The sequence below is a fragment of the Dermochelys coriacea genome, chromosome 2, assembly GCF_009764565.3.
Source record: "Dermochelys coriacea isolate rDerCor1 chromosome 2, rDerCor1.pri.v4, whole genome shotgun sequence".
NCBI classification, from domain to species: Eukaryota; Metazoa; Chordata; order Testudines; family Dermochelyidae; genus Dermochelys; species Dermochelys coriacea.
The window spans coordinates 186,688,632-186,714,314 of NC_050069.1; the positions used below are offsets into that span (position 1 = coordinate 186,688,632).

The following is a 25,683-nucleotide window of genomic DNA, read 5'->3' on the forward strand; positions in this document are numbered from 1 at the left end:
GAACAGTGTTTAATACTTTCTGTGCCTCTAAAGATTAGCACACCTAGAATGGAATGGACATGAGCAACACATCTCGAAGAACAACAATTATGAAAGGTAGGTAACCGTTTTTTTAAATTGTTCATTTCCTAAAAGAATATAGCATAATTAGGGTCACAAATTTATTTTCTTAGCTCTCAGTCTTGTATTGGGATCCACAAGCATGGACCCCTGTACATGCATGAAGTCCTATTAAAGTTAGGGTTCTGTGGTGGTAGATCCTGATACGTGGCTGGGGACTTAAGGCTTGTCTACTCAGGAAAGTTAAACTAGTATAAGCTAAGGTGTGAATTTAAACTGATATAGTTGTGCTAATATAATACCCCCTGTGGACACTTATTCTGGTATAAGTGGATCTTTATTCCAGTATAAGAGGGGCTTTTCCAATTGAGCCTATGCCACTTGGGAAGGGTTTTAGCAAAAATGAAAAAAGCCACTCTTACAGCAAGTTATAATTTTCCTATGTAGACAAGCCCTTAGTTTCTTCATCCCTCAAATAACAAATGTAACCGTACCTGAAACCATTAAGTGACACCTTTTTGAACCCAGCAATCCTAATTGTTCCCTTAAAGGAGGTTCCATAAAACACTATTTATATACCCTATATTACCATGAGAGAGGGAAAAATGTTATCAACTGTTATATGGAGTTTAATTGTTAAACTTGAATTTTTTTAAACATTTTATTCAGGCCCTAATGAATCTCATTAAGTTGATTATCCTTTTGATAGGTACCTAACATTCCTGCTTGGGGGAAATAGACCCCACATCTTGAAAGAACCAAAATTTGATATTTTATATGCACTATTCATTGTTTTATAATTCTGCTTAAGAACTAAGTACTTTTATGGTGCAAAAATGTACTTCTGTCCAAGTCAGAAACTAAACTATCATTTTAAGTTGGTGTTGTAAAAAACAAAATATAGATGTTGCGTAGCTATTTCACATTTGTATAGTTCATAATGTATTTTTTCATATCTATTTTTCAATATAAATTAAGTCAAGGTACAAATATTGTTTCTATGTACTTAAATTTTCACTTCTGCATTTACAGGCTGTGTTGTACTCATTTATGATTTGTATTTGGCATTGTTAATTTTGCACTTTCTAATTTTCTTTGGAAACAGTATTGCTGCAAATGATTTCAGTCAGTATTCTGTTTTGAAAATAGCTTTTTATTATTTTTTTTATTAGTTACTACTGTAGGAATTTTTTCCATTGTTTCCTTAAAATATCATTACATGGAAGAAGGGAGGGCAGAAATGGGGATAGAGTTCTCTATCTCATCATTCTGTGTTTTTCCCCTTCACCTGCCCCTATCCTCCATGCAATATTCAGCCCTTTCTTGACAAAGAGCAATCGCTTGGTGGCTTGTTGCAGTCTAAGGGTATGTCTACATGACAACTACTTTCCCAAATTCTCTCAACACGTAATTTCAATTAACGCTATTATCAAGGATCTGTATAGATTTCTTATTAAATTGTTGCTGACAATAAACAGAGATCCACCTACAAGTAACAGTGTAACATAGAACCTAAACATTCACCTCTGTAAGTGAATCATTGTACTTGTGTAATCTATAATTAATGTCACTGCCAACTCCATCTAAGCTCTGGAAATGTTTTGCCTACAAACAGGAATTTTGCCTCACTTCTTGCTGGAAACCTCCTCTCTTGGTCGTGATCTGTCTGTCAGACTTTTTGAGCTGCAGTTCAAACTTGTCCATGAGGATCCAGGAGTTGGCTGCACCCTTTTGCCTTTGTGTCAGTTTCTCTGCCTCTAGCAATACAAACAGCAATGGTTCGGAGCTCTCGCCTTATCCATTGCAAAAGTTATTTAAAACAAGCAGAACCTCTCCTCTTCTCTCTCACCCTCGCTCTGAGTAAGTTCCCTGGCTGAACACCTCTCTGTTCACCCCATGCTCTTCTCAGCAAGAGAAACAGAGCAAGCCAAAGGCCAAAAGATGCTCCAGTTGCAGAGAGACCTTTCAGGAGCCAAAGAAGTGGAGTTGTGTCATAAGTGCTTCCAGCCCATGAGCACTTGCTGTGCCATGGGAAGGTGCTCAGATGGCTCATTGTAGCTTCTGCTTCCCCCGACTGACACACACTCCTCACCTAGAGGGGAGTCTGTCCGTCATCTTCAACGATTAAGACTCAGAAAGTAGGACCATCCTCACTAACTGGTAGGACATATCAGGGGTAAATCACAAACTCCCTCTGAATCCTCAAATCCAATAAAACCCAGTTTCTTATGCTAGGTTATTAAATGGATAATTGAGTTACCTGGAGCAGGATCTGACATAAAGGACTGAGTGGCCCAATTGCCACTCAGTTCCTTCACCATTGCAGAATCTGGAATTATAGGACTCCAAAGTAGCAGGGAAGGAGAGCAGGTTGTAGGATACATAGACAACTCATCTCAAAAGAACTCCAATTACTGTAAGTGAAGTAACTTTTTTCTCTTCATTGCATGCTTGTCTGTAAATTCTCCATTCTTGCCGAATCCTAAGCAGTGATGGAAAGGAGGATGGGATGGGGTGCTTGGAGTCCACTTAGATCGTGGCACAGTTCTGGCAAAAGAAGCATCAGGCCTCAATGATTCTACCCGGCAGTAGTGTTTAGTAAAAGTGTGTATTGAACCGCAAGTACATGCCTTGCAGATGTCTGATGGGTATGCTTGTCAAGGAAGCCGCAGAAAATGCCTGGGCCCTAGTGGAGTAAGCCCTAAACTGATCTGGGAATCTAAACAAGCTAATTTTTAGCAGATTTTAATGCATCCCAAAACCCATTTGGGTGAACCCTGGGCTAATGTCATCTGACCCTTCATTTTGTCCTCAAATATTACAAATAGTTTAAATGAAGAGCTAAAGGATTTGATCCACAGAGCCCTATGAACATCCAAAGCATGTCGTCTAACTTCCCCTGGGTGAGAGTGCAGGTTAGGGAAGAATATCGGTAGAGCAATCATTTGATTTAAATGACAGTCCATAACTACCTGACGTAAGAACTTGGGATAGAGTCTGAGTAATAATTCAACCCTGTGAAATACAGTATAGGGAGGCCTGCCAAGAGATCTGTAGCTTTCAGCAGGAAAGGATGATATGCTGAAATGTCTGCTAGGTGCACTCTCTTAGAGCTAACTGATAGTCCAGAACTTTTTAGTGACCATAAATAGTCCAAGATAGCAAGATTTTGAGAGTCAACCCATGGTAGTTGATACTGACCACACCAGATCCCAAATTTTATCCAGTTGGCAGCATAGACTTGTCTGGTTTGAATCTTTTCTACTTTGTAGTGGAATGTTTTAGACATCACCTTAATACAATCTCTCTGTCTGACATCCATCCAGTAACCTGGCCATGAGATGGAGGGAGAATGCAAGATATTCCCATGGCCATTAGATGTTAAGTCTGGCAGAAGGAGTAATAGGTTCAGTGGACAACTTGATAAGATCATCAACTCCAGGTACCACAAGGGGCTCAACCAGGCAGGAGCTATCATGACCCTGCCAGCATTTTTTCTGATCTTTCTGAGTACTTTGGGGAATTAAGAAATGGAGGGACACGTGCTTCCTCTAAACAAAAGAGTCATCTAGTGTGCCTCTCATTTCCTAGAATTGCCACCTCTTAGGCGTGTATCAATACTTAAATCCAGGAGACTTAAGGTGGGGCATTAATAAATCCCAGTACCAGAAAACTCTGTCAGAAAAGAAACAAAATAAAATAAGGAAGTAAAAACTTCCAAAAGTAGTGAGAGAAAAATATCTGCCAATGGGCAGTTATAACTCAATATATACACAATTATTTACAAGTAAGAACAAATAAGAATGTGAGAAGACGCAGACACTGAGGAGCTCCATCTTGCTGCCACATGCAGTGAAAAGAGACTGGTTGGCGGTTGGGCCACTTTGCCCATTGTGCCCGCAGTATAGGAGCATGAGGACACTGCGTGCATGTGTACACCCCCAACAGACATTGCTGGCCAAATGACTCTGATCTCAAGCACATATGGTGCGTGCACACCAAGAGTGGAATACATATGGACAAGCACTTGGAGAAGAAGCCACTCTTACAAGAGATATCTGAATCCTCTTCAGCAGCCTGTAGAGTCTCCCTGGCTGTCACATGCTTTGCGTAGGCCATAAAGTTGTGGTGCAATTACCTAAAAAGCATTGACCTCCAGAACCATGATGAATTCAAGTTTGTAGTAAATCAGATGTCCCTAAGCACTGTATTAGTGGCTGGTTGATCTATGGATTTCAGGAGGCTGGCAGCAGGAGCCAAGGCAGCTAATTCAATGACTGGGCACCAGCTCTGGCTTTCACCCTGGACAACAGATAATTCTTCAGATAAATCCTGTATGTCTCAAAATTCTCTTGTAAAAAATTAAGGGGGAAACATGATTGCACATGATGAACAGAGACAAGCCAAAGCATTTGTTCCTCACTCAAAGAAAGCTGCAGTCCCTCCAAGAAAGCTTCTATTCTTAGTGGACGTGGCAGAAGCTTATTAGTGGGTTCTATGCAAGCTATGTCAGTGGGTGAATCTTTGGTTCACTAATGCAGTGGTTCTCAAATATATTTGATCGCGGCCCCTTTCTTTGTAGCTGTAATTCTTTATGCCCCCAGTGCCCGGCCAGCACTGAAGGCAGAGTGGAGAGTAGTGGGTGCTCCAGGGCATCTGTTCCATATGCTACTGCTCAGTGTTCTTTTGTACCACAGTAGCATTTTACTTTGCAGTTTTTATAGTACCTTTCCTCTGAGGATGTTAATACACTATGAACAATGAATCAATACTCTCAACACCCCTGTGAGCTAAAGAAAAATTATTCCCATTTTACAAAGGATTACACAGGCTGGGAATTGGAAACTAAATATTCTGAGTCCCAGGTTTCATACTATAACCTCTAGACAATACTCTAATTTTAGACCATCATATTATGTATCAATGCTACTCTTCTGGTTTGCATGTGTATTTTAAAAAGACTAAACATATAATGGTTCACTGAATTGTAATATATGTAAATAATACAGTCTGAAGCATCTATTCCTTTATTGACTTGAATGGGAGTTGGGCTTATAGTATTTGAAATTTTTACCTACACTGGCTCATTTCTTCCCCCCCCCACGACCCCCACTTGTAATATACATGCACACTGCTACATATAATGTAACCACAGAGGCCCTGATGCAACCAAACATTTAAGTGCCAGCACATTAGCAGTCTCATTGACGTATGTTGTTTTACCACATTGTTAAAGTTGGAATGTGCATAAATGCTTGCCTATGACATGATTATATGACAGGTTTCAGAGTAGCAGCCATGTTAGTCTGTATTCGCAAAAAGAAAAGGAGTACTTGTGGCACTTTAGAGACTAACGAATTTATTAGAGCATAAGCTTTCGTGAGCTATAGCTCACTTCATCGGATGCATTTGGTGGAAAAAACAGAGGGGAGATTGATATACACACACAGGGAACAATGGGTTTATCATACACATTGTAAGGAGAGTGATGACTTAAGATAAGCCATCACCAGCACACTATCACACTATCAGAGGCTCGTTCACCTGCGCATCTACCAATGAGATATATGCCATCATGTGCCAGCAATGCTCCTCTGCCATGTACATTGGTCAAACTGGACAGTCTCTACGTAGAAGAATGAATGGACACAAATCAGACGCAAGAATTATAACATTCAAAAATCAGTTGGAGAACACTTCAATCTCTCTGGTCACTCGATTACAGACCTAAGAGTGGCTATCCTTCAACAAAAAAGCTTCAAAAACAGACCCCAACGAGAGACTGCTGAATTGGAATTAATTTGCAAACTGGATACAATTAACTTAGGCTTGAATAGAGACTGGGAATGGATGAGTCATTACACAAAGTAAAACTATTTCCCCATGTTATTTCTCCCCCCAACCCCACCCCACCCCCCACTGTTCCTCAGATATTCTTGTTAACTGCTGGAAATAGCCTACCTTGCTTGTCACCATGAAAGGTTTTTCTCCTCCCCCCCCCCCCCCCGCTGCTGGTGATGGCTTATCTTAAGTGATCACTCTCCTTACAGTGTGTATGATAAACCCATTGTTTCATGTTCTCTGTGTGTGTACATCAATCTCCCCTCTGTTTTTTCCACCAAATGCATCCGATGAAGTGAGCTGTAGCTCACGAAAGCTTATGCTCAAATAAATTTGTTAGTCTCTAAGGTGCCACAAGTACTCCTTTTCTTTTTATGATTATATGAGGTGCTGATGAGCACCTGTGACTTCTGGTGAAGTCAGAATCAAGGTCTTACACAGTGATGCAGATAGATCTAGCCTGGTATTAATAAAGGGCTCAATTAATATCTGCAGGAAGTTAAAACTGTACATCATGGTTAGGCTTGGGAAGGATTAGATTTTTATTGTTAAATGCCGATAAATTTTGAATTCACTGGACACACACACAAACTGATGAAAAAATATTTCCATCAATAATAATGGAAATGTATACATAAGGAATAAAAGAAAAATACTGCTTTAGAACTTATTAGATTTTGATTTAAGGCTGGTTTCTTTGTATATTTTGACATGTGATGTTGACAATTTGTGGTTTTGATGGCTTATAAAGCTTTAACATTTTTAATCTCAACATCTACTGTCATTAAATAATTGTCTGACACCCCTCCAGTTGCCTGACCTCCCCCCATAATTTCCCATAACTGTGAAGGAGGGAAGAAGATGAAATGATTAATTTCCATAATTTTGTGCAAATGTGAACATTTAAATCGATAAAAATAAAAAGGTTTAAAAAAGCATCATATATATTGGTCAAACTTACTAAAAATAAAAATTGAATTCTGAATTCTGACAAGCCTCATCGTGGAGCTTGGCTGTCTACACCTTTGGCTAGAATATTTTGGGTCTAACAGAGGAGTTCTAAACTATATTTGTGAAAAAAAGGAATGGGAAAAAGGCATTAGAGGTAGAGACTAGCAGTGTAGATCCAAAGAGAGGAAGAACCACTAAAATCAATGCATAAAGAGACTGAAACGAGAGACTTTTCGTGTTCCAAATAGGAACAAATAATCAGAAATGATAACTTTTGATTTTAAAAAATATGCTTAACCCTAGGGGTCAGGAATAGATGGTAGAATAGTGTTGCAGTATGTAGTAGCCTGCCATTGAAACATGTAGACAGTGAATAGATACAAGGGATAAAATATCAAACATTATAGAGAAGGCAGATCCTAGGCAAATATTTGGTGCATTCTATCTGCCTCAGATAGATGCCTAAGGGTATGTCTACACTACGAAATTAGGTTGAATATATAGAAGTCGGTTTTGTAGAAAGCGTTTTTATACAGTCAAGTGTGTGTGTCCCCACACAAATGGTCTAAGTGCATGTAGTCGGCGGACTGTGTCCACAGTACTGAGGCAACCGTCGACTTCCGGAGCTTTGTACTGTGGGTAGCTATCCCACAGTTCCCGCAGTCTCCACCACCCATTTAAATTCTGGGTAGAAATCCCAATGCCTGCTGGGGCTAAAACATTGTCACGGGTGGTTCTGGGTACATATAGTCAGGCCCCCGTTCCCTCCCTCCCTGCCTCCGTAAAAGCAAGGGCAGACAATCGTTTTGCGCCTTTTTTCTTGAGTTACCTGTGCAGACGCCATATCATGGCAAGTATGGAGCCCGCTCAGCTAACAGTCACCGTATGTCTCCTGGGTGCTGGCGGACGTGGTACTGCATTGCTACACAGCAGCAGTTTATTGCCTTTTGGCAGCAGACAGTGCAGTATGCCTGGTAGCCGTCGTGAACATAGTCCTGAGTGCTCTTTTAACCAGGCACATGGGCAAACATGGGAGTGACTTAGCCAGGTCATTTCCCTTGTTTCGTCTCATGGCGATTGAGTCCTACCGGCAGTGCACTGTCTTTTAATCTGCAGCCAGCAGAAGATGATGACCAGCATACTCGTCTTCTGCCGAGCACCCAGGAGGTGACGATGGCTAGCGGTCGTACTGCACAGTCTGATGCCAGCAAGATGTATAAAGATAGATGAAGTGGCTCAAAACAAGATATAGATCAGATTTGTTTTGTATTCATTTTCTCCTCCCTCCCTCCCTCCCTCTGTGAAATCAACGGCCTGCTAAACCCAGTTTTGAGTTCTGTCCTTGAGGTTTTACATTCTATCCTTGAGACAGCCATTTAGTTTCTCGCAAAGCTACCCCCTTTGTTGATTTTAATTCCCTGTAAGCCAACCCTGTAAGCCATGTCGTCAGTCGCCCCTTCCTCTGTCAAGGCAACAGCAGACAATCGTTCCGCGCCTTTTTTCTGTGCAGACGCCATACCACGGCAAGCATGGAGCCCACTCAGATCACTTTGACAATTAGGAGCACGTTAAACACCACACGCATTATCCAGCAGTATATGCAGCACCAGAACCTGGCAAAGCGAAACTGAGCGAGTAGGCGACGTCAGCGCAGTTACGAGGACATGGACACAGACTTCTCTCAAAGCACGTGCCCTGGCAATGTGGGCATCATGGTGCTAATGGGGCAGGCTCATGCGGTAGAATGCCGATTCTGGGCCCGGGAAACGAGCACAGACTGGTGGGACCGCATAGTGTTGCGGGTCTGGGACGATTCCCAGTGGCTGCGAAACTTTTGCATGCGTAAGGGCACTTTCATGGAACTTTGTGACTTGCTTTCCCCTGCCCTGAGGCGCAAGAATACCAAGATGAGAGCAGCCCTCACAGTTGAGAAGTGAGTGGCAATAGCCCTGTGGAAGCTTGCAACGCCAGACAGCTACCGGTCAGTCGGGAATCAATTTGGAGTGGGCAAATCTACTGTGGGGGCTCCTGTGATGCAAGTAGCCAACGCAATCAAAGATCTGCTGATAGTGACCCTGGGAAATGTGCAAGTCATAGTGGATGGCTTTGCTGCAATGGGATTCCCTAACTGTGGTGGGGCCATAGACGGAACCCATATCTCTATCTTGGCACCGGAGCACCAAGCCAGCAAGTACATAAACCGCAAGGGTTACTTTTCACCAACATCAACGTGGGATGGCCGGGAAAGGTACATGACGCTCGCATCTTCAGGAACTCTGGTCTGTTTCAAAAGCTGCAGGAAGGGACTTTCTTCCCAGACCAGAAAATAACCATTGGGGATGTTGAAATGCCTATAGTTATCCTTGGGGACCCAGCCTATCCCTTAGTGCCATGACTCATGAAGCCATACATAGGCAGCCTGGAGAGTAGTCAGGAGCTGTTCAACTACAGGCTGAGCAAGTGCAGAACAGTGGTAGAATGTGCATGTGGACGTTTAAAAGCACACTGGCACAGTGTACTGACTCGGTTAGACCTCAGCAAAACCAATATTCCCAGCTTGCTGTGCGCTCCACAATATCTGTGAGAGTAAGGGGGAAACGTTTATGGCGGGGTGGGAGGTTGAAGGAAATTGCCTGGCTGCTGGCTACGCACAGCCAGACACCAGGGCGGTTAGAAGAGCACAGGAGGGTGTGATGCGCATCAGAGAAGCTTTGAAAACCAGTTTCATGACTGGCCAGGTGTGAAAGTTCTGTTTGTTTCTCCTTGATGAAACCCCCCGCCCCTTGGTTCACTTTACTTCCCTGTAAGCTAACCACCCTCCCCACCTCCCTTCAATCACCGCTTGCAGAGGCAATAAAATCATTGTTGCTTCACATTCATGCATTCTCTATTAATTCATCACACAAACAGGGGGATAATTTCCAAGGTAGCCCAGGAGGGGTGGTGGAGGAGGGAAGGACAAGGCCACACAGCACTTTAAAACTTATTCAATGCCAACCTTCTGTTACTTGATCAATCCTCTGGGGTGGAGTGGCTGGGTGGCCAGAGACCCCCCACCACCACGTTCTTGGGCATCTGGTGAGGAGGCTATGAACTTGGGGAGGAGGGCAGTTGGTTACACAGGGGCTATAGCAGTGGTCTGTGCTCCTACTGCCTTTCCTGCAGCTCAATCATACGCTGGAGCACATTAGTTTGATCTCCAGCAGCCTCAGCATTGAATCCTGCCTCCTCTCATCATGCTGCCGCCACCACCTTTCAGCTTCAGCCCTCTCTTCAGCTCGCCACTTACTCTCTTCAGCCCGCCACCTCTCCTCCCGGTCATTTTGTGCTTTCCTGCACTCTGACATTGTCTGCCTTCATGCATTCGTCTGTGCTCTGTCAGTGTAGGAGAACAGCATCAGTTCAGAGAACATTTCATGGCGAGTGCATTTTTTTCACCTTCTAATCTTCGCTAGCCTCTGGGAAGGAGAAGATCCTTGAAACACATGCAGCTGGTGGAGGGGAAAAAAAGGGACAGTGGTATTTAAAAAGACACATTTTATAGAACAATGGGTCCACTCTTTCACCGTAAACCTTGCTGTTAACATTACATACATGTGCTTTCATTACAAAGTCACATTTTGCCTCCCCCCACTGCGTGGCTAACAGCGGGGAACATTTCTGTTCAGCCATAGGCAAACAGCCCAGCAGGAATGGGCATCTCTGAATGTCCCCTTAAGAAAAGCACCCTATTTCAACCAGGTGACCATGAATGGTATCCTTCTCCTGAGGATAACACAGAGAGATAAAGAACAGATGTTGTTTTAACACCAGCAAACGTACACTGCAATGCTTTGTTTTACAATGATTCCCGAGTACGTGCTACTGGCCTGGAGTGGTAAAGTGGATGGTGGATGGAATAAGGCTGCCCTCTGCAGAAACCTTTTGCAAACGCTTTGGGAGTATATCCAGGAGAGCCACGAATGCCAGGGCAAATTAATCATTAAACATGCTGGCTTTTAAACCTTGTATAGTATTTTAAAAGGTACGCTCACCAGAGGTCCCTTCTCCGCCTGGTGGGACCAGGAGGCAGCCTTGGGTGGGTTCGTGGGGTACTGGCTCCAGGTCCAGGGTGAGAAACAGTTCCTGGCTGTCGGGAAAACCGGTTTCTCCGCTTGTTTGCTGTGAGTTATCTACAACCTCATCATCATCCTCTTTCTTGTCCCCAAAACCTGCTTCCGTGTTGCCTCCATCTCCATTGAAGGAGTCAAACAACACAGCTGGGGTAGTGGTGGCTGAACCCCCTAAAATGGCATGCAGCTCATCATAGAAATGGCATGTTTGGGGCTCTGACCCAGAGCGGCCGTTCGCCTCTCTGGTTTTCTGGTAGGCTTGCCTCAGCTCCTTAAGTTTCAAGTGGCACTGCTTTGGGTCCCTGTTATGGCCTCTGTCCTTCATGCCCTGGGAGATTTTTACAAATGTTTTGGCATTTCAAAACTGGAACATAGTTCTAATAGCACAGATTCCTCTCCCCATACAGCGATCAGATCCCGTACCTTGCATTCGGTCCATGCTGGAGCTCTTTTGCGATTCTGGGACTCCATCATGGTCACCTCTGCTGATGAGCTCTGCATGGTCACCTGCAGCTTGCCACACTGTGGACGGGTGCAGGGTTACATCGATTTAACGGTGCTAAATTCAACCTCAATGCCTAGTGTAGACCAGGGCTAAGGCTTCCCATTTCTTTCATTTCAGCAATGCTTTTGTTGCTTATGTTGATCAAGTATTTTTAATGGATTGCAAAAAGGGAGAGCTGCACATATAACACTGGGGTCTGCAGCTTCCCATGCCTTGTTGGGGAGAGATCAAAAGCTACTTTCATTTTTCCTTTATCCTCATCCGTAGTGCAGCTTCCTCTTCTGATTCACAGAAGTGGCAGCAACTCTGCACAGGGAAGCACTGAGAGTGAGGAATAGAAGGGAGGAGATCAGTAGCTGGATGCTGCTGACGTCTGGGCTGCACCTGATGACAGGATAGCTAGTAATAAAACATGGTAGCTGAGAGCAGAACGAACTGGTGGAGAGCCGGGGGAGGAGGGTAGAGGGAGAAATGACTGTCGCACTACTGCTGCCTGCCTTCCTGCCCCAGAGACAGTGACCCCTGGCAAACTCACTAGCAACAGCTGAATTTAACGGTGTAAGAGGAAATCAACCAACAGCTTTAATCTGAATTTATTTCTGACTTTGCTTGTCTTCTTTCTCATCACAGCAGTGACCATCTCTTAGTAGAGCACAGTGCATCATCTCATCATAAAATGCTTTTCTGGCACAACCAGCCTGAACACTATCATCATCACCAGTATCGCACCCGTAACGGCAACTCTCTGCGGTAAGAAAACAATGGACGGGTTCTTCATTTTTAAAAAATGAGGGGGTTTTTTCCAAAAAGTACATGTATAGAAGAAAGTGAAATACATACTAAAAGAATACGATTCTTACAAAAGAACCCTCCAAATCCAGTAATTCATATAAGAAATTTGGTGGCTTTATCCCATTTACCAGAAAAGATTTAATAGCAGTCTCTGTAGTGGAGTCTTTCATTGCTAGAACTTCATTGTTTTTGCAAACCATACCACAATACATATGCTAGTAACAGGACTATCGATATTTTACCCCTAAATATATTTATAAATATTTATACACGTGTATATATATAACTAATCGTAAAATTTTATTTACAACAATTGAAACATACAATATGGGCTAATTCCATATCCAATTTATATGAAGTGTGTAGGGTTTTATGTATATGGAATGACCCTATAAATTCATAAAGACGCTGAGATTTCATGTCTACTGTGGAAGTGCATATTATTTATTGAAATTCAATTGATCTGCAGCAAAAATGTGTGTGGGAGGGTATAATGTAAAGTTCAACACATGCAAATGGAAATTGCACATAGTGAAATTCTGATGCAATATACAGCCAGTTTCATCAGAATCCTTCCACGGGCTATGAATTTACTTTACCTCTTCAGAAATTAAATATTTTCTGGTATTCAAGCTGTTAACACTAAAAATTAATATTTCTAATAAAAGGAGTAAAAGCTTTTAGAAGAACTCATAAGTACAGAGTCTCAGGATAGTCTTGCCTATTGTATTTGAATCACAATTTATAACTTGGTTTACTTTTATGTGGAATAAACTTTAATTTACAGTGGTGTTGAATATAGTGTTCCGTTACTAAAGGTTTATATTATATACATATCTTTAAAATATGTTTCTGAAAATTCTCAGACCATGTAAAATGCTATTTTATATCACAACAATTTTACATTATCCTTTTTGGACTATTGAATAAGATGTTTCTATTAGAAATCTGTTTATAAATTTACATGATTAGAAATGTAAAAAAGAAACCCATATTTGGATCCTGATAACAAAAAAGTGAAATTCATACAGTCTGTTACAGAATCACCAGAATCATTCAGTGGAATTTTATATAATCAAAATTCATTTCAATACAAAAATTTCAGGGGATCTGAAATTCAGATAATAGGAATTTGGCTAATAAGAGTTTTCCTGTACTATATTAATAAACATACAATGTAATGGGTGAGGTCCTGTACAGAAGGGCTACTCACATGTGTTAAGGAAGCACATGCATAGATCTTTTCAGAAACAGGGTCTAAGCTGCAGTGTTAAGTACTCAAAAATAGTCAGGAAATGAAAAAGTCAAGGCAGCCTGCTCAAATGTAGGTCACAATCCTGCAAGTTGCTCTGCACTGGCAGACCCCTGCTGAATTGTTGGGTCCCAGTCCTGGAACTGGAAGTCAACAGGGTTCCCTGAGGAAGCAGCGGTGCAGCTGCACACTCGATTGAAAGATCAGGCTGCTCCCATGTGAGAATGCATTATGAAAGTCTATAACTACGTGATCCACATTATTTCTCAATTATATTTCATAAAATCTTTTCTTTGACCTTAGGCATACATATGTAGCAATCTGTTATATTAAACTCTGTGCGGGTGGGTAGTGAGGGTGTTGTATACTTACGCTATCTACGTTATCAGAATATCTTAAATTATTACTACATCTCTCTTATGTTAATAATCAGTTTTTCCACCAAATGCATCCGATGAAGTGAGCTGTAGCTCACGAAAGCTTATGCTCTAATAAATTTGTTAGTCTCTAAGGTGCCACGGGTACTCCTTTTCTTTTTGCGAATACAGACTAACACGGCTGCTACTCTGAAACCTGTTAATAATCAGTGGTCTGATCCTGAAACCATTGAAACCAATGACAATAGGATCAGGCCTTTAGGCAACAACCAGGTACTCTCTACATTTTCTTTTCATGCAGGAGCAGAGCATAGCTTTCCGTAGGGCAATTGATGAGCTGAAGTAGTTAATTATACAGCTATCAGACCTTGACTAGATGGCGGCAGTATGTAGGGTTTGTGTAGCTACTGTCACACTGCAAGGAAAAGCTGCATCCATGCTCACTGTGTTGCATAGCTACACGTGGCAGTGAAAGGCTCCGGCAGTGGGGAGGCAGCAGGACACTGCACTGCTAAAAATAGCAGTTAGACGTGGGAGGCCCTGCTTGAATGTGTAGAGAGCCATGTAGGGTGTATACTCTAGAGTTCAGGCATGTAGGAGACACTACTTCACTTGCCTAAGCCATGCCTCACTATCTAAGCTGCTATTTATACCCAGGCTAACTGAGCATGCAGGTTCATACTCTACATGCTGCTGTAAGTGTAGACATACCTTTAGATGTAAACTCAGATGGCCTATGTATACTAACAATTTTTCACTATTACTCTTGTTACCCTTAATCTGTATATTACTGACCTCAGTTTGGTGGGGAGCAGGGTATGAATCCTGCACCTTCGTGTTAAAAAGCATGAGCCTCTGGCACTTAAGCTAAAGGACTAAATCCTGTAGTGGAAAGCTCATAAACCTCTTATATAGGCAAACCATTAGAGTGGGATAAAGACCCGTGTTCTCCTAGTATGTGTTTTATGTAATAAGTGATGTAGGTAGTGTTCGCTGTGTCTTGTTTCTAAATATTTTTTTCTCACTCACTGATATACACATGTTGCATCTAAGGTTGTAGGGGAAAAAAGTATGTTTGAGAAATAGTATGTGATCATATAATTAAAGACTGAATTGTAATGGCTATGCGTAAGGAGGCAGAGTTCAGCTTGAGTGTGCAATTTCCTGACTCCACACTTAATTGTGCAACCTCAATGCTCTCTTAATCATAGAAGCATAGGACTGGAAGATCATCTAGATCATCTAGTCCAGTCCCCTGCACTCAAGGCAGGACTAAGCAATAACTAAACCATTCCTGTTTGTCTAACCTGTTCTTAAATCTTTGCTGTAATTTAAGCCCATTGCTTCTTGTCCTATTCTCAGAGGTTAACAACAAAAAATTTTCACCCTCCTCCTTGTAACAACCTTTTATGTACTTGAAAACTGTTATCATGTCGCCCCCTCAGTCTTCTCTTCTCCAGACTAAACAAACCCAGTTTTTTTCAATCTTTCCTCATAGGTCATGTTTTCTAGACCTTTAATAATTTTTGTTGCTCTCCTCTGGACTTTCTCCAGTTTGTCCACATCTCTCCTTAAATGCGGTGCCCAGAATTGGACACACTACTCCAGTTGAGGCCTCATCAGCATGGAGTGGAGCAGAAGAATTACTTCTCGTGTCTTGCTTATAACATTCTTGCTAATACATCCCAAGATAATGTTCGCTTTTTTGCAATGGTGTTACACTGTTGACTCATATTTAACTTCTGATCCACTATAACTCTCAGATCCCTTTCTGCAGTACTCCTTCTTAGGCAGTCATTTCCCATTTTGTATGTGTGCAATGGATTAAGTGGAGTACTTTCCATTTGTCCATACTCAATGTCATTCTGTTTACTTCAGACCATTTCTCCAGTTCGTCCAGATCATTTTGAATGTTATTCCTATCCTCCAAAGTACTTGCAACCCCTCCCAGCTTGGTATTGTCTGCAAACTTTATAAGTGTACTCTCTATACTATTACCTAAATCATTTAAGAAGATGTTGAACAGAACTGGGCCCTGTGTTTTTCAATGTGGAATTTATTTTTATTTTTTTTAAGAAATGAGATGTGGGGGGAATATAAACATATAAAGGAATTTCGTTCTTACACATTTTTCTCATAATGTGAATAAATTCCGGTCTGGTACTGCTGAACTGTCATCACCAGAACACCCTGATTCCTGGGCCACAGGAGGTCTGGAAGAGAGAGCTCCTCTCCTGTGAGATGTAGGTGCTGCAGAGTTCTAAAGATGTATCAGAGAGTGGTGTTCCCTCCTGCGCACCTTATAAAGTACATAGAACCCTCCCTTGACCCCTTTGTTCCTGTTCTTAGCCTCACTGAGTACTTTGAGTTTAGATTCCAATCCTGCAATATGATTTAGTTCAGACCCCTCCTGTGTCACAAATTTAGTGGGACTCTGTCTTGGTATGAGAGTTAGATTGTAGGACTGAGATCTTACTAGGAAATGCACACAGAATGTGCTACATGTGCACAGTATATGATTTCCTAAATTTTGTAATTTGGTTAAATCAAATCCAGTTTTCATTAGAACATTCAGTCACTTCTAAATTATGACTATTTACATACTGCGCTTAAACTTTCTACTCCATCCCCCCATTGTAGCTGCAGAGCCAGTCCCCGGTTAACCAATGTGTACTCCTCTCAGTCCATTTGTGTCTGAGCCTATGGAGCCACATGTCCACTTGCACACAAGAGGTCAAGTTCACCAAGTTGCGCATGCGCCTTCTTGAGATGTGGCTCAGGATGGTTTACTCCTCTGCCCTGCATTACCTGGACAGATTGATTCACCTTCCTCAACCAGTCCTAAATTCCTTGTGCTGGTGGGAGTCCCCATGCAATGTGTGGCAAGGAGTCCCCTTCACTCTGCCCTCTCTGACTAAGTCAGTGATTACTGATACTTCCCTTCTGGGTTAGCGGGTGCATCTGGACTCATGGAGGGTGCAGGGCTGTGGTTGGAACAGGAAGCCTCACTTCATATCAATATGCTGGAACTTTGGGCCATCCACAATGCATGTTGTGCCTTCCAGGACCGCATCAGACACTCATTGGTTCACATACTCACTGACAATACTACCATGATGTACTATGTGAACAAGCAAGAGGTGATGCATTCCAGGTTACTCTGCCTGAAGGTGATCAACCTGTAGAAATTTTGCGTCAAAGAAGACATCATCCCATAGCAATCCATTTTCCAGGGGTTCAAAATAGTCTCATGGACCATCTCAGCAGGGTTTTCTCCCTGTGCCACGAGTGAAGGAGAGAATTCTCCAGGTCATCTTTGCAACATGAGGCAGCTTCACAATCAATCTGTTTGTGACGAGGGAAAACAGGAAGTGTCGACTATTCTGCTCTCCAGAAGGCCTCAGCTGGGGCCTCCCTCTCCGATGCCTTTCACTGCAGCTGGTTGTCTTTTGTATGCCTTTCCACTTATTCCAGTCATTCCTGAGGTCATCCTAAAGCTCAAAGCAGATTGGGTCAAGCTCATCCTCATTGCTCCAGCATGGCGAAGACCGTGCTGGTTCTCAGATCTCCTTCCTCTGTCAATTCAGCCTCCCATATCGCTTCCTCTCGATTCCTATCTGCTCACTCAGAACCACAGCTGCACCCTCCATCCTGCAATCAGCTCCCTGCACCTCACAGTAGCTGCATGGCTAAATGAAGAGGAAGAACAGTACTCAGAGACTGTCCACAAAGTCCTACTCAACAGGAGGAAGTCCTCCACTAGCACGGCCTAGTTAGCAAAATGGAAGAGGTTTTTGGTGTGGTCATTGGTCCATGGGACCTAACCAACAGAAGCTTCCATCCAGGACATCTTGGAGTACCTGTAACATCTTCAGAAATCAGGCCTTGTGCTCATTGAAGGTGCATTTGGCAGCAATATCAGTGTTCCATCCCCTGATACCAGGAAAGTCAGTTTTTTCCAATGCCATGGTGATCAGATTTCTGAAACGGCTTCTCCACTTACCTCCTCCGGTCCAAAAACATGGTTCTGTTTTGGGACCTACACAAAGTTCTTGCTCTCTGTTAGAGCCCCTTGCATCCTACTCACTGCCCCTCCTGTCTCAGAAAACCATGTTTCTGATAGCCATCATATCAGCAAGAAGAGTATGAGAGTTGCAGGCCCTAATGGCTGAGCTGCCTTACACTCAGTTCTCCAAGGATAAGGCAATGCTGTGATCACACCCACAGTTTGTGTTCATGTCTTATGCAGACCGCATGAAGGGACCAAGAGGTCTGCTGAGAGGGGTAAAGAGGTTGAGGGTATAAAACTATTAGTACTGAGGTACTGGTACATTATGGTTTGGGATAAAGAGTTGCAGCCCTAACTACCAAAATCAAGTACTCCTCCTCATATATGTTGAGTTACAACTTGGTGTAATGCTCATGGTGATATCTGGACTTAGGGACTGAAATTGATGTGGGGATAGGAGAGGAACAAGTTTCTGCAACCTGAAGAGAAACCCACAATACATCTGAATGCATGTCCCTCTCCCATTCCCACCCTCCTTCCCCTTCCCTCTGCAGGGACTCTTCTCACAAGAACTGACTTCACCAGGAAACAGATCATCTGTTATGCCTAATGGCCATAGAACCAGTCCCTGCACAAATCAGGGGCAAAGGGTTTTACTCCTGTTATTTCCTAATTCCCAAGGCAAAGGGAGGTTGGAGGCCCGTTCTAGATCTAAAAGTATTAAACAAACATGTGAAGGTGCAGAAGTTCAAGATGGTCATGCAGCAGCCATTATTCCAGCTCTAGAGCAAGATTGGTTTTTGGCCCTCAGCCTACAAGATGGCTACTTCCACATTTTGATATGACCGTCGCACAGGAGATTCCTGTGGTTTACATTTGGGCAGGACCATTGTCAGTAGAGTGCTCCTATTCAACCTCTCATCTGCACCCAGAGCATTCTCCAAGGTTCTGTCTGTCGTAGCTGCACACCTGCAAACATTGGTCATTGTGATTTTCCTGTGCTTAGATGACTGCCTCCTTAGGCCTCCCTCATTTCAGGATGCCATATGAGCCACTCAGATGACCATGCACATATTTGCGCAGCTGGGTCTACAGAGAAATCAACTTACAGAAATCAACACCCCGGTACAGTGACTGGAGTTTATCAAAACTGACCTCAACGTTGTACAAGAGCATTCCTCCCACTACACAAACTCACTGCCCTTACAAGTCCCATCCAGGTTGGCCCTCAAACATCAGCCAGGAACTGCCTGCAGTTACTAGGTCATATGGAAGCATGCAACTTCATCACTCCAAATGCCCGGATGTTCATGAGGTGTGTTCAGATATGGCTCACTTCTCTTTATTCCCCAAATAGGGACAGACTAACCAGACTGCTATCACTGCGCTCCACAGTAAAGCACTCCCTGGACAGCTGGAAAGACCCATCCAATGTTGGAGCAGGCATTCCATTCATGCAGCCGTCACCAACGCTGACTCTAATGAGGGATGCCTCTCTAATAGGGTGGGAAGCTGACCTCCACGACTGCAAGGTTCAAGGCAAGTGGACTCCCACAAAATCAACCCTCCACATCAATCTTTTGGAGCTAAGGGCCATCAGAAACATCATTGCACACTTTCTGCCTTTCATCAAGAACACCCACACAAAGTTCATGATAAATAATATGCTCTTTATGTTTTATATAAATTGCCATGGGGGTGCCTGACAATGTTCTCTCTCATTTTTTTACATCCCTGTGTGGAATGAATTTTGTTATGTACACAAATATGGAGGTAATGTGTGGCGGTGTTGGGTCTGAGGGGTTTGGGGAGCGGGAGGGGGCTCAGGGCTGGGGCAGAGGGTTGGGATGTGGGGGGATGAGGGCTTTGGTTGGGGTGGGGCTTGGGTTTGGGGTGCGGGAGGTAGGGCTCCGGCTGGGGATGAAGGCTCTGGGGTGCGGGAGGTGAGGGCTCCGGCTGGGGATGAGGGGTTCAGGGTGTGGGATGGGGCTCAGGACTGGGGCAGAGGGATAGGGTGTGGGGGGGGGTGAGGCTCCAGCTGGGGGATCCAGGGATGAGAGGTTTGGGGTGCAGGCTGCCTCAGGGCTGTGGCAGGGAGAGAGGACTCCCCCCAGCCCTCTCTCGCTGCAGCAGCCTGGGGCTGGGGGAGAAGCGCCTCTCCCTACCTATGCGGCCCCTGATTGCCAGCTGCACAGCTTAGAGGGAACTTGCGTGCCTGATCTTCCTTCCTCTCCAAAGAAGCATTCAAACTTTGGAATTGGTGCATCCATCGCAACGTGCTCATCTTAGCTGTCTGTCTACTAGGGATACAGAAGATGACAGCCGACAGTCTCAGTTGGAACTTTTCTCATGACTACAAATGGGAACTGCACTCAGAGGTGCTTCAAGACACATTTTCCCTTTGGGGAACACTAACTACAGATCTCTTTGCTATTTACCGGAACAAGAAATGTCCTCATTACTGTTCCAGGGCCAGCCTGGGGAAACATTCACTGGGTGGCGCTCTCATCTTCCTATGGAACAGGGACCTCTTGTATGTCTGTCTTCCATTTCCTCTTCTATCCAAGATCCTGTTGAAAATTTGACAAGCCAAAGTGAGAGTTATTCTGTTAGCCCCCTTCTGGCAAAGACATGTCTGGTTCCTTTAACTGACACAGATAGCAATATGTCCTCTGGCTCCCCTTTGGCACATTCCCGACATGCACTTTCAAAGTGATGGGCTGATCCTTCACCCCGTCTGCGTCGTCCACCTCTAAGCCTGGCTCCTTTTTTGTTCCAAGACTTAGAGATAGAATGCTCTGATGACGAGAAAGACGTGTTGCTGTACAGACTAAAGTTGATCACTGATGTACTTAACTACAAAACAGGGAACGATTCAAAGTTTGATGTCATTCTAAGCATCCAACCTCATCTTCCCTTCCTCTGATTTTACACTACATTTTAGACCTCAAAAGGTCAAAACTCTCACTCAGCACCTTTACGGTACATCTTGTGGCCGTAATGGCTTTCCACCATCAGATAGATGGATACTCTGTGTTTGCTTACTCGCTGATGCGTAGATTCCTTAAGGGCATTGGAAATCTCTTCCTGCACGTGAGACCACCTGCTCCAACCTATGATCTTAACCTAGTTCTCAGAGCTTTGACTAGACCTCCGTTTGAGACCATGGCAACTTTCTCTCTCTTACATCTGTCCATTAAGACAGCATTTCTAATTGCTATCACCTCAGATAGGTGCATAGGAAAAATAGTGGCCCTAATGGCACACCGACCATACATGGTCTTTTTTAAAGAAAAAGTAATTGAGGCTGCATTCCAAGTTTCTCCCTAAAGTTGCCTCCACTTTTTATATGAATCAACAGAAGCATCTTCCTGTTTTTTTTCCCTAAAACTACATCGTGACAACAGGGAGGCAATTCTGCATATGCTAGATGTTAGAAGGGCACTAGCATTCTACGTGGACAGGACTAAGGACTTCAGGAAGTCCCTATAACTCTTCCTTTTGTTCACAGAAAGATCCAAAAGCTCTGCAATATCAGCTCAAAAATTATCCAAATGGGTTTCTGTGACGTTCCCCTCTGCTGTTATCTGGACCGGTGATCCGCTAGGTCACGCCAATCCTCAACTCTGGAAGCCAGCCTTACCCTACTCTGCTGTGAGAACCCCCACTGCTGGGCTGTTCACATGCCTCTGGCATGTAAGCTGCTCCCAGCTACTTGTAACCGAAAGACACTAGCCAATATCTCTGGTCCCAGACACAACCTTAGGAACCTTCGTCTTGCAGTCTCCAGTTATGCCTGCTGGACTCTGCAAGTTTATATTAGATGTAACAGGCTTGTTACACAGTTCCTTCTCAAAACTTGGGTCACAGGCTGAGTGCCTGGGTGCACAGATGCTGACCCAGCCATCCTCATAGTATCCTGGGCATCCTGCCCCAAGTGTCTAGTGAGGAGACATTCCTGTACCCCGATTATTCCTTCCCCAGTTTCCTCCTCTGGGCCACCTCCTAAGACACATTTCTCTGTGCTTCCTTGGAAGGGTTCTGTCTCTTGTTCATCTGCAAAACTGTGCCAGCTAAGAACTGGGACCGTTTCCTTAATCACTGACAACACCTCTCCTGCCCCTGCGCCTGAGGGCATGTTGCCTTCTGCTAGAAAGAAACTGGTCTCAGCCCCTCCCATACTTGGAAGCACACTGCTTCCCCGCGGTACAGAGTCACAGGAATCCTCACCCACCTCAGTTATTTCTGAGATCCCCTGCCCCTTCTCTGGGTTCTCCTCTGGGACACATTTCTCTATGCTCCCTAGAGCCGGGTTTGTCTCCAGTTCAGCTGCGACCTGCTGGCAGCCAACAACCTGGACACTTCCCTCCTTGGCAGACATTACACCCCCGTCCCTTCCTGAGTTGTTGTTGCCTCAAGCTTATATTAGTTTGTCAGTTTAACAAAGAAATTGATATATACCAGGCTTGTTATCCCAAGGAGAGTCTCTGACGCTCCTCAAACCAAACGCACTGCTTCAGGTAGAATAAACAAATGTATTAATTAAAAAAATAGATTTTAAGTGATTATAAGTGAAAGCCTAACGAGTCAGATTTGGTCAAATCAGCATTCTAAGCTGATCTCAACACTTTCAGTGCCTTTACAAATTTAAGATGCTTCTCACAACCTGTCTGAAGGGCTGGCTGGTTTGATCAGTGCTTCAATCACTTTGGTTGTGATGTCTGTAGATGGAGGTGGAAGGGAGAGGAAGAGCATGGCAAATGTCTCTCCCTTTTATCATGTCCTTTCTTTCCTCTTGGCTTTGTCCCCCCTTCAGAGTCAGGTGAGCATTACCTCATCGCAGTCCCAAACTGACCAAAGGAAGGGAGGTGACTCACTTGAGAGTCCAACAGATCCTTTGTTGCTGCCTAGGCCAGTGTCCTTTGTTTCTCTGAGGCTGGACTGGGTTTGTCCCATACATGCCCTGATGAGGCCTCTGATGTAATCTTTGGCTCCCTAGTACTCTCTTTAGTAGCAGACTCCACTCCAAAGCCCAGCCCCAGCCCTCCATGGCTAATACTGCTGTGAAATCACCTACAGTGAAGCACCCATAGGGATGCTACTTGAAGAAGAGGAAGTCACCTTGTGCAATAACAATGGTTCTTAGAGATGTCCCCCCTATGGGTGCTCCACAACCTGTCCTACTCCCCTCTATTTCAGAGTTCTCCATAAGGGGCTTTGCAGTAGAGAAGGAACTGAGGGAGGTTTGCCTGTGCACTGCTAGATAGCCTCAAGGCAGATCATGAGAGAGGAGAACACATGAGTGGGCTGAAGGGACACTGCTACCTAAAATCTACTGTGGCACTTCCTAAGGAGGACACATCTCGAAGAACCATTGTTACTGTATGAGGTAAGTAACTTCCTCTTGTGTCATACTACAGAGTTGGCAATGGATTATCCGCCGGTGATCATGCCTGAATGTGGCAAGATGCCTCTAGCGGAGGAACCGGAACCATAGAGATATAACTTGAACAAAATAATGGCAGAGCATGTAGATCCACCCAAGTTACAGACTTTACTTTTCAAGCATGCGGATGCCTTTGCCAAACACAAACTTGACTGTGGATGTATGACAGTCATTGTTGTGGAAGGAGGAAATGTACCAGCTCCACAACAATATCCTTATCCAGATCAAGCCAAACGATACATAGACAAGACTATTAAGTCCTTTCTGACCCAATGAGTTCTACATAGATGTACTTACTCTGCCAATTCCCCTATTGGGCCTGTTAAGAAACCAGATGGTTCCTGGCATCTAACCATTGATTAGAGATGCCTAAATCAGGTCACCTACTTGTACCCCTATGGTAGGCAAGCTGCCAGATCTCATTAAGTCCTTTGATCCAGAGGCCACAGCGTCTACTGTCCTCAACATCAGCAATAACTTTTGGATGTTATACTGGCCAACATTTCCCAGTACTGGTTTGTGTTTAGTTTTCAGGAGGTCCAATATTCCTGGCACCATTTATCCCAGGGGTACAAATATTTCCTTACGTTATTTCATGCTCAAATTAGGCAGGTACTGTCACAATTTTCTAAACCAATAATGGTTCTATTTCAGTACGTAGATTTTTGTCTAGTGACCCATTCCAAGAAGTAGCATCTGGAAAGGCTTGAGGAGTTCCTGCAGATCATAAAGAAAGTAGACTTGAAGTGCAATCCTGCTAAGGTACAATTAGTGGCCACTCGTGTCTCTTTCTTAGGTCTCACCCTGACAAAATGGGGTAGAACCCCAGTGCAACAGAAAGTGGACTCAATCCAAAAATTGCCTCAACCAAAGAATCCAGCGGCTTTAACATCCTTTCTGGGTTTGATTGGGTACCACAGAGATTTCATTCCCAATTTTGCTTCCACTTAGGTACCTTGTACCAAGTGCTACAGCAATGTGTTCAATAGGAACGGACTGAGCAATACATGGAAGCAGTGTCCCCATTGAAACAGGCCATTGTCATGGCTCCAGTGTTGATCACTTCAAATCCTGACACCTTATCACCTGGAGGTGGCGGTGAATGTTAATGGGTTGGCAGTTGTGGCTTCACAAGAGAGGCATGGGAAAATCAGAGCTGTGGCCTATGCCTCACATTTAATGTCACCAGTAGAGCTTAATATGGCAACTGTGAAAAGTTACTTACTAGCCACTAATTGGGTCATACATTTTTTTCCTGATTAACCTCAGCCCAATCCTATTACACTCATCACACACTCCCTGTTAAACACCGTTACCAACTGACCTACTGCACCAAGAGGAGCCATGTGGGTCCAGATACTGACCGATTGAGTTTAAGGGGGAAGGCGAAAAGGAAGCTTTTTCTACCATTGATTCCATAAAAAGATTCCTACAAAAGGTATCATTTCTTTGTAGATGGCTCTAGTTATTACAATCAAGGGAAACCTTACATTGGATTTGGGATCTATGCAGTTTCACCTGAGGGAAAAGGAGAGCCTTGGGAGAAGGCATATTCATGCACCCAATGTTTGGCCCTATAAACTGAATTAGCAGCCGTGGCTTGTGTTTTGGAGTAATGTGTGCAAGTTCCATTGTATATATTTTTTTCTTTCTTGATGAACCTACATTTACAGAGTTAGCTGGAAAGTGAATATTGTATCCCAAGGCTTCACAACCTCTGTCCCTTGATAAAAATTTGCATTTTCTGTTCTCTTCAAGGATTCTGAATCTGGTATCTGTGTAAGGCCCCATGACTTTAGCATACTGTGATATTTTAACATTTCTACCTCTTTTGCCACATTTCTCTATCCTCACCATTTTTAGAAGTCATTCCTTAAACCCAGCACCATATTCCAAAGTGCTCCAAAGGCTTGCTGTGAGTTCAGCTTCTTTTTACAGCTTATGTATTAGTTGGCTTTAAAACTACCCTTTCTCTTATTTTTGAATCGTATTTTATCCAGTATATTTTAGTAGAACTTCAGCAGTAGGCTGTCAAGGGTGTTCAGTAAACCCGTACCTAGTGAGCTGACCTAGCTCTAAATAAGAATTTGTTTCTTATTGTTAATTTGCTTCCTTTATTTAATTTATTTTATTTATATATATATATATACGTGTGTGTGAACAAAACTGTTTGCACTTTTCATTCTAGAGTGGGTAATAGCTGCCTGTAACTAGTTGACTATTGCACGAGATGAAGATGCCCAGATGTTCTGATTTTACAGGGACAGTTACGATATTTGGGGCTTAGTCTTTGTAGGTGCCTATCCCCCACCCCATTTTCCACCTTTGACCATGCTGG

General features: G+C 43.6%; 1 protein-coding gene across 1 annotated transcript in view; it reads right to left on the reverse strand.

The window, feature by feature from the left end:
- The window catches only part of FBXL2 (F-box and leucine rich repeat protein 2), a 463,505-nt gene that overhangs the window by 247,753 nt on the left and 190,069 nt on the right, over nucleotides 1-25,683 (reverse strand). The gene's annotated exons all lie outside the window — the stretch shown is intronic.